General features: G+C 46.8%; 1 long non-coding RNA gene across 1 annotated transcript; it reads left to right on the forward strand.

Annotated features, from left to right (window-relative positions):
* The first annotated feature begins 253 nt into the window (after positions 1-253).
* On the forward strand, positions 254-7,463 carry LOC115282801. Its single transcript, XR_003904748.1, has 3 exons — positions 254-333; positions 5,189-5,358; positions 7,018-7,463. It is a non-coding gene; the product is annotated as an uncharacterized LOC115282801 (long non-coding RNA).
* The last annotated feature ends 2,530 nt before the right edge of the window (positions 7,464-9,993 follow it).

Below are 9,993 nucleotides of genomic sequence, written 5' to 3' on the forward strand. Positions count from 1 at the left end.
CCAGTGTTTCCTTCCTCACACAAAGGCTTAACCATGTTAACTAGTTAATGTAAAGCTTGATTAAACTCGCAAAGATAATCCCTAAAATGCTGGGAGAAGGGCCCTTGAAGTGCCTGGAGGTGGGAGGGGGTGGGGGGGGTGCCGGTAATGAGGCAAGGTTGCGGCTCCCACCTCATTTCCCTCCGCATTGTTTCAGAAGTGAATGATTGCAGCGGTTCAGCAAAATGCATTGAGAAAAATGCAAAGCTGCCTCCCTCACCTCCTTGAGGATTTGAGTCGCCACAGATGAGCCTTTCAATGTAAGAAGAGGCGACGTCATTATCGTGCCTGGGGGTAAGAAAATCCTGGCAGATCACATTTTACACAACTCTGCTTTTCTTTCAAGGCTCTAGTCAGGAGGATAGGCATAAACTAAATGTTTATGGCTTGGGCCTCTTCAAGGCATGAACGGTGACTTCTGAGGTAGTCTTATTAACGGTGGGTGAGTTCAATATGCTTCTAAATATTTTGACAGCCAGGCAAGCCTTGGGGCTCCTGTCCTCTCCTAGGAACTCCAGGGTCGTCACTGGGTGTGGGGTGGGCGTCTGGTGTGGTCTCTGACTTGTGCCTGATAGCAGCTCTTCTTCAGCCCACAGCTAGTGGGGTCCTAGGTGACGCGTTCCTCCCTCACCTAAGTTTTCCTCAATTGGCCACTGGGTAAGAGGGCTTGCAGATAGTGCTGGCCTGCCCAAGACAAGAGAGCTCCAACTCCTAGTATTCCTGAAGGAGAAACAGGTTGAAATAAACGTGTACAGAAAGGGCATGGTTTACAATTGTTCAAAAACTTCTGAAGGAGTCTCCTGGTTACTCTCAAGATGACATTGTGATATTGGATGGCCTTTCCAATGTGACTCCCATCTCCCTGTCCCCATCACTCCCTTCCACTCTTGGCTCTCCCCCTCATAGTTAGCTTGTCTGGAATTGCTTGGAGGTTCTCTACACATAGTCTGCTCTTCTTCACTGTGGGTATTCTGTCTACTCATTCTCTCCCTTTTGCAAAGTCATTTGCAACTTTCTAGATTCTGCTTGAACATCAGCTCTTCCATCCCTGATTCCCTCTGGGTGGAATTACTTGTTTCCCCCTCCCAAATCCTACCCCATATTCTTCCTTCCTCTGCCTACCTGATGGCCACATTGCATCCAGAGCAGTTGTCAGTCTTGATGGCCAGACAGCGAGCTCTTTAAGGAGTTCATCTCTACATTTCCAGTGTCTAGTCTTGTGTTTGTCTACAAGTGTTTGCATTGCATACAGTGCCTAGTAGTGTATACAGTAGGTGTTCAGTGAATGAAGGAATTCCTGAGCTTGTTTAATTGCTTTTGGGGACCATGCATGGATGATGGTATTGGGTGGTGGGAAACCACGGTGGTGAAAATTATGCCCATCTCTTAATTGGTGCAGTGAATCTAGACATAATAGCTTATAATATTTGATCTTTTCTTAGAAATCAGATTCCTTGGAGGTATCTGGAAAGTAAAACTACTAATTTGATCAAATAGATGCTTTATAGTTTACATGGTGCACACAAATGGCTCGTCCGTTCTGAGCTGGAGATGGCCTCGCTGCTGTGCACCAACACCCTTGGCAGCCTGAATCCTCACAAATTAGCAGCTCTGTACTTGAGGTCCACTGACATTGGAAGCAGAAGCAAGCCAGAGCAAGGGGTGGGGTGGTGAAGAGTGGCTGGCTCTATCCCAGGCAGCTGCAGCTTGGGGTAGGGGTCGGTGCGTAGTTGAATGATCCCAGCTCATTCTGGGGAGGGAGGACAGGCACTGTGACCCATCGGGCTAAACTCAGCCCCTGCCCTTGGAAAGGAAGATGGTGGAATCCCCACCCCCATCCCAAGACCCCAGGACCCAGTCCTTGTTGGAACTATTTTCTCTCCCTTTCACCCAAAGGCTCCCAGGCCCTGTTGTCTTCTTGGAGAGGTAGATTCAGAAGTCTTTCCAGAAGGGCAGAAAGTACACCCCACTTTGGTGTATGATTCCTCTTTGCATTGTCAAAGAGGCTCGCACACCGTCTGGCACACTTCACTCACTCCGGGCCATTGGATCAAGGACTAGAGGTTCACTGTCAACACTGACAGTGCTTAGTGTTAGGTGCCATTCCTTAACCCCCCTTTAGGTACTCTAAGCTGTCATTCCATCGTCACACTTGTCCAGATACCCAAGTCAAAGGTGCCCCTCTGGGTACACTGTTCTCAGCCTGGCTGACACAGCCCAACGCAAGCGCTTCCCAGGGCAGCTCAACATCACTCGGGTTCCGTCCACCTGGCTCAAAGGGCACCGCTTTGAAGAAGAAATGGATTAAGGTATTGGATTACAGTTTCTGCAGCCGGGCTCAGGGCCCGAGCTGAATGTCCTCCCCCGAGTAGGGTGACTTGGCAGAATGGTTTAGGCCTTCCTCCCTCCTTCCTTTCTTTCCTCAGGTCTCCATTGCCCTCCAGCCAGATTGGGGGTGGGTGTATGGGGGACCTTCACTCCCCATGACTTAAATCAACATTTCAGCAAAGAGCATGCCAAGCCGCATGCCCTTCTTTTGTAGATGTTCTGTCCTACCCCATGGCAACATGAAGGCGTGGGCAAGAATAGCCAGTGAGTAATGTGAGTGAGTACCCACTCTACAGGTACTGAGTGCAAGATGGAGGACGCCTGGGTACAGCCAGCAGCTCCACAAGACAATTAATGTTAACCCCTTCTTCTCTTCCTCCTCCTTTTACCAACGATTCCTTGCGATATGCCTGGTATAGTGTGTGAACTTGCTAACTCATGGAGTCCTCAAAACATCTCAGCTTCTAAGCAAGGACACTAAAACTCAGGGAGCTCAGGTGACATGACCAAGGTCACCACAAATAGAAAGTGCCATGGCTGTCCCTAACTCTTTGCCTAACCTCAAAGCTTGTGGTCTGTTCTTTATGACCCTTTGTGGTTTCATCTGGGATTCTGCTTCTGGTGTTCCTTATAAAACTAACAAATAAGGAAGGTGGAGGTGAGAGTGGAGAGATACTAATGGGGAATCCAGGATGATCTATAAAATGTATAAATTATGAGTGGATGCAAATATATGTGGTAAAGCTTCTAATGAATGGGAGTTATACACACCAACTGGGGACAGTAGTACCTTTGGAGAAAGAGAGAGAGGGTAAAGTGCTTGGTGGATAGTTACGTATATTTAGAACATTTCTTTTTAAAAATGTTTATTTATTTTTAAAATATCAGTATAATTAACAGGCAGTGTTATATTAGTTTCAGATTCAACAATTCTATACATTACTTTTTGCTTATCATGATAAGGGTACTCTTTTTTTAAATGTATATTTTTAAGAGAGAGAGAGAGCATGAGCAGGGGCAGAGATGGAGGGGCAGAGAGAGGGAGAGAAGGAGAATCCCATTCAGGCCCTGTGCTGTCAGTGCAGAGCCGGATGCAGGGCTCAAACTCGTAAACTGTGGGACAATGACCTGAGCCGAAATCAAGAGTCAGACACTTAACAATTGAACTACTGAGGCGCCCATGATGAGTGTTCTCTCAATCATCCTCACTTATTTCACCTGTCCCCCTACCCACCTTCTCTCTGGCAGCCATCGATTTGTTCTCTATAGGTAAGAGTCTGTTTTCATAGTGGTTTTTTTTCTTTTTTGCTTTATTTATTTATTTAATATAATTTATTGTCAAGTTGGCTAACATATAGTGTATACAGTGTGCTCTTGGTTTCGGGGGTAGAGTGCCGTGGCTCACTGCTTCCATACAATACCCAGTGCTCATCCCAAAAAGTGCCCTCCTCCATGCCCATCACCCAGTTTCCCCTCTCCCCTATTCCCTCTCATCAACCTTCACTTTGTTCTGTTTTTAAGAGTCTCTTATCGTTTTCCTTCCTCCCTCTCTGTTTGTAACTATTTCTCCCTTTCCCTTCCCCCACGGTCTTCTAAAAATTTTGGTATCCAAAAGCACAGTGAGATGCCACTCTATATCCATTAGAATGATTTTTATCAAAAAAGTAGCCGGCGTTGGCGAGGATGTGGACAAATTGGAACCTCTGTGCACTGCTGGCGGGAATGTAAAATAATGCAGCTGTAAAAACCAGGGCAGTAAAAAATGAAACATAGGTCTACCGTATGACCCAACAATTTCACTAAGATCTGTACCTCAAAGAACTGAAAACAGGGACCGTCACAGGGATTTGAACACTCATGTTCACAGCGGCATTATTCACAATAGCTAAAGGTGAAAACAATTCAGGTGTTCGGCAGATGAATGGATAATGCAAAATGTGGTAGATACATAGGATGGAATATGACCCAGCCTTAAAAAGGAAGGAAATTGGACACATGCTATAATATGGATGAACCCTGAGAACGTCATGCTTAGTGAAATAAGCTAATCCCAAGAGGAGAGTTACTGTATGATTCCTTTATATGAGGTACGTAATCAGAGTCATACCATCAGGAAGTAGAACGTCAGCTGCCAGGAGCTGGGGGCTGGGGCTGGGGAGTTAGTTTGGGAAGATGGAAAAGTGCTGGAGATGGGGTGGTGGTGATGTCAGCACAACAATGGCATGTACTTGGTGCCACTGAACTCTACAGTTACAAGTGGCTAAAACGAGGATTTTCATATTATGTTTATTTTACCATAATAAAAAAATGTTTGGTGTCCAGCTTGGGAGGAGCTTGTACACGGTCTCTGTCGTGTGCCATCTTTCCTTGGCGTGGTCCCCATCAAGAGACTTCAGACAGACTGAAGTGAGGGGCCCCTCCCCGGGGCATCATCAGCAGGCTGCCTTCTCAACTCAGGTGGGCCGGCAGTTTGGTGCAAAGCACATTTCTCCTTTCCTTCTTCTGTGGCTCAGCCAAGCACTGGACACGTTCAGGCCCAGAGGAAGTTCATCTGAAAATAAAAGCAGTCGTTCAGGGGGCCATATGGATTGAAAGACTCGCTTCCTGGTGGACTCCCAGGACAGCCTGCCTGCAGCCAGCCCCCCTGAGTATAGTAACAGCCCTGTCGGCCAAGGCAAATCTGCCCAACCTCAAAATCCCAAATTAGCACCTGGCCCTTCCATAGGGCAACTTTGGTTTAAAGTTTAAGTGAAACCTTGACGATCCTACTGACCTGAGGGGAGGCCTGGGGGTGCTCTGACAGGATGCTCTTTCTTCACAGGAATGCCATGGTGTGTACAGTGTGGTGTCGGCAGTCCATTTCTACAACTGCAATTAGGGCCCATCAATGGAGGTGTCAGCCACATTCAAAGTCGGTCGGGGCTCACCCATGAAATTCATAATGGGATAAAAGTTCCATTCCGGGACTGACGACTTCAAATGGAATTTGGTGTAATCTTTTATTTATTTACAGGGTTGTGGGAGTGGGGGGTGGGGGTTGTGAAAATCCCATCTCACCCCTGCACTCCTCCCCCAGCCCCCCTCTTCCCCTCCACGCTTCCAGAGATAAAAATGAGGGTTGGGATTACATTTGGAGGGAAGCAAGGCTATATTTAAATATGCTTTGGAAAGTGTGGCTCCGTGTCTGAGGCCGTCCGGAGCGACAGCTTCATCCAGCCTGGCCTAGGACATTCCAGAGAATCATTTTGAGACCTTGTGCTAATTGGTTCCAATTTATCAGTTCCAATTTCTCATGAGGCAGGGCCAGGTCTGAATGCTCGAAGCTCTCCGAGGGAACGGCGCGCTGGATCGCGTCCCGGAGCCCAAGGAGCCTTCCGCTCTCTGCCTGGTTTACACCGATGACCGCGGCTGTTTAATTAATTCTCGAATGCCCCTTCTTTTTAACCTGAGCTTACCCAAGTCATTATTCCATTAGCTGCCTCTCGGTAGATCTTTCAGTAACTTCAGTTCATCTTATTTACACAAAAGCGGAGGCTTTTTGCGGTATTAAGTGAGCCCGGAGCGCCAGGGGAGGGGGCGGGGGGCGGATTTATTTGTAATTACAGTAGGCTTCTCGCTCCCATCGCGTTCTGCCCATTCACAGGCTCCGGCCAGGGCTGGCGCCAAGGTCTCCAAGTTGCCCTGTGTTTATGTCATTGAGACGAGGACAATATTTCAGTGTGGAGCCAAGCCACAGGGATCCACTCTATAAAACCCTCACTAAAAATAGACGCTCCAACCCCTGCCCAGCCCCCTCCCCGCCTCCGCGACTCCCCCACGCCTGCCCCCAGCGCTGGGAGCACCCAGCTTCAATCCGCGGGGAGACAGGCGTGCCAAATCGGCCGATCCTAGCAGCTCCGGGGGCCTGCGAGCTCCTTTCTTCCCCAGGAGTTGTAACGTGGAATAAAAGGCGTCAATTAGCAGCCTTTAGAGCTGACAGGGCAATTAAAGCTAAATTGCAAGACTGGGAGAGTTTAGAAGAAGGAAAGGAGAGAGAGATGGAGGGAGAGAGGGAGGGTCGGAGAGAGAAGGAGACAGATTTCTGATGTATTTTTGGTGACAGCTGCGTTTTTGAGGAGGGTCAGCCTCTCAAACTACAACTGGCTGTTTGGATATATTTTCACTTGTGAAGTGATATTTTCAGTGAACACTGATACTCCCAGTTTATTACACTTTTCATGTCAGATCTGAGCTGCTGGGGGGAGGGAATGAATAAAACAAACACAAAGCAAAAAAAATCTTGTCTTTACAAATGCTCCCACCCTGCCTGAGTCTGAGTGCACCGGTTTCCTTGCAGGGTAAGTTAGATGCAATAATGAAATTGTGAGGATAGATGCATGGGTGGGTGGAGCAGTTTGGGGGCTCCCAGAGCTTAGAGCCCATGACTGGTCACCATACCTCTGCGTGCTTTCTGTTGGCAGCTTGCTTTCCTTGCCCAGGACCCCAAGGTTATAAAACTATTGGGAAATAGTCTTTTTTGGGTCTATTCCCAAGTGACCTTCCTTCACAGTCAGGCTTTGGTTTGGGATTTGGGAGGGCCTCAGACTGCCTTATGCAGATGGGAATTCGCAACAAGGGGAGTATTGATTTTGGTTCACTCTTGCAACACAGGAGTTCAGGGGAATGGATTCAAGAGCTGCTGTGCGGAGGGATACAGCTTCATCAGAGGAGAAGTCGGCCTGGGGAAGCACCTTCAGGCATGCTGCCCTCCCCTGGCCCCCAGTCCAAGGAGGAAACAGTGACTGCAGTTCCCAGGAGGCTGCTCTCAAAGTCATCCTTGCTTTGTTGAACCTCAATTTCAGTCTCCCATCCTGTACCTGTGGCCCTTTTCTCTTTATCTTCCCTCACTCATTAAGAAGAACTACTATTTCCAAAACACCTACCTGTTCCTGTCACTCTGTGAAGGGCTTCCCATGTCCTGAATGCAAGGTAGGCGTCATTATCATGCCTAGCTTATGTAAGAGGAAACTGAGGCTGAGACAGATTCAGTAACTTGTCCAAGGTCACCCAGTGGGTTGAGTGGTAAAGCTGGGGTTAGAACCAGGGGGAAGTCTAAAGGATATCCAAAATATAATGTCTACAGGGCACCTGGGTGGCTCAATCGGTTAAGCGTCTGGCTTCGGCTCAGGTCATGATCTCATGGTTCGTGGGTTCGAGCCCTGCGTCGGGCTCTGTGCTGACAGCTAGCTCAGAGCCTGGAGCCTGCTTCGGATTCTGTGTTTCCCTCTCTCTCGGACCCTCCCCTGCTCACGCTGTCTCTCAAAAATAAATATAAAACAAAATAATTCAAAATATAATGTCTAAAGACTTGCCGGTCTCAGGACACTAGTGATGCTGTGAGGACAAAGTTAAACAGGCTCAGAATCAGCAGTGTTTGAGCCGAAGGGATCGGAGAACAATATTTAGTGGAGGGTGCCTCAAACTAGGGTCCATGGTTCCTGGTTTTCCGAGCCCCTGTTCTTAGGAGCATCATGGTATATTGCGGTTGAGACAGTAGCTAAGCTCAAGCCTCACCATGTACAGATCAGCAAGGTCAGACCCCAAAGAAGGTCACACAATTTTGGCAGATGAAGTCACAACCAGGATTACATCTCTGCCCAGGACTAGTGCTGCCAACAAGTAGAATAACCTAGCACTGGATTTATAGGTTCGCTTGTACAGCTTGATGAAAGCCCCTGAGGGAAAGGACTGATTCTAGGGGTTTTAATAGATGGTCCATGACTGAATGTGTCAAAGCAATTTACGAGTGGCTACAGGTAGGTAAACATTTGATATGTTAATTGCAGACCAATGTTACCTGCACCCAGGAATGTCTATATTTGGTCACAGTTTCACCTGCTAATCTTAGTCGTGGAAATCGCCCTTCTGTGCATAACCTGAGCTCTTCTCCATTCATTGCACATTCAGTAGTTTTTTTATGGAGAGCCTAACATGGGCCAGGCACTGCTCCAGATTATAAACAAAACAGACTAACTCCCCACTCTCCTCTCCACTAACCTGCTTTGTAAGTTATTGCTGTACCATATTGCTATGTAATTGGGATTTGGTTCGGTGAGGCTTGGATGGCCAGAGGCCCAGTTGAGTTTTTCCAACTTGGAGGCAATTATTGCATCTAATGTTTTTGTCTGTTAGTTTGTTTTATTTCCTTCTCTTATGCCTAAATGAATTTTTTAGCCTTAAATTTTTTTTAAATTTAAAAACCACAAGGTAACACATTGTAAGAAAATAAAATAATGCAGAAGCATAAAAAACAAAAACACGAAAGTCTCTCCGATCTCTTTCTCGAGTGGCCAGTGTGTATGATGGTCTGATGGTGTGTGTTCTTCTCCCCTCGTGTGGATGCACAATAGTCATAAAATACACAGTCTATACTCAGGCATGCAGGTGGGGGTGCAGGGCTGGGGCAGGACAGTCACTGGGCAGGACAATCACAACTGTATGTTTGTAATCTGCACCACTGCCATTTTGATAGGCCTCTTACGGTATCATAAAGACCAGAAATTTCCAAATTGACTTTTAATAATGTTCAGGCAAGAAGGGTCCAAGGCACATCTCAAGGTTTCCCTGAAATCACAGGCCCAGGACATTCTCTACTTCAGATGCAAAGGAGGAGCCTCCATCTGAGTTATTTTCCCCCCTTTATTTATTTATTTGTTTGTTTATTTAGATCATAAGATCATGATCTGAACCGAAATCAAGAGTCAAATACTTAACTGACTGAGCCAACCAGCCCTGCCCCCCTTAAAAAAATTTTTTTTAAACATTTATTTATTTTTGAGAGACAGAGAGTGACAGATCATGAGCAGGGAAGGGGCAGAGAGAGAGGGACGCACAGAATCTGAAGCAGGCTCCAGGCTCTGAGCTGTTAGCGCAGAGCCCGACATGGGGATCGAACCCACAAACTGTGAGATCATGGCCTGAGCTGAAGTGGACGCTCAACCGACTGAGCCACCCAGGTGCCCCACGTGCCCCCCTTTTAAAAGAAGTGTTTGATCTTATTATTCAAGTTCCTTTGCAACATGGATATTTTAATTTATTTAACAACATAGATGTATGTTCATGACACTATGATTGGGTTTGCTCAGTCATTTAAAAAAATGTTTTTTAATGTTTATTCATTTTTGAGAGAGAGAGAGACAGAGCAGGAGCAGGGGAGGGGCAGAGAGAGAGGGAGACACAGAATCTGAAGCAGGCTCCAGGCTCTGAGCTGTCAGCACAGAGGGTTAGCTCATTCGTTTTCGTGGCTGCATACTTTTCCATGGCATACGTATCATGAGTAGGAAAAGAAATGTTTAACTAGTAAGAAGCATTATGGTTTTTCTCCACCTTTTTTTTTTTTTTTTTTTGCCATCATAGGCAGAGTTGTAATGGATCAACTCTGATACACATCTTCTGTTTATTCATGTGACTATTTCTTTAAAAAAAAATTTTTTTTTAATGTTTTATTTATTTTTGAAAAAGAGAGCATGAGCAGGGGAGGGTCAGAGAGAGAGGAAGACACAGAATCCGAAGCAGGCTCCAGACTCTGAGCTAGCTGTCAGCACAGAGCCTGACACGGGGCTTGAACCCACGAACTGCGAGATCATG

This window comes from Suricata suricatta, chromosome 17 (assembly GCF_006229205.1).
Source record: "Suricata suricatta isolate VVHF042 chromosome 17, meerkat_22Aug2017_6uvM2_HiC, whole genome shotgun sequence".
NCBI lineage: Eukaryota > Metazoa > Chordata > Mammalia > Carnivora > Herpestidae > Suricata > Suricata suricatta.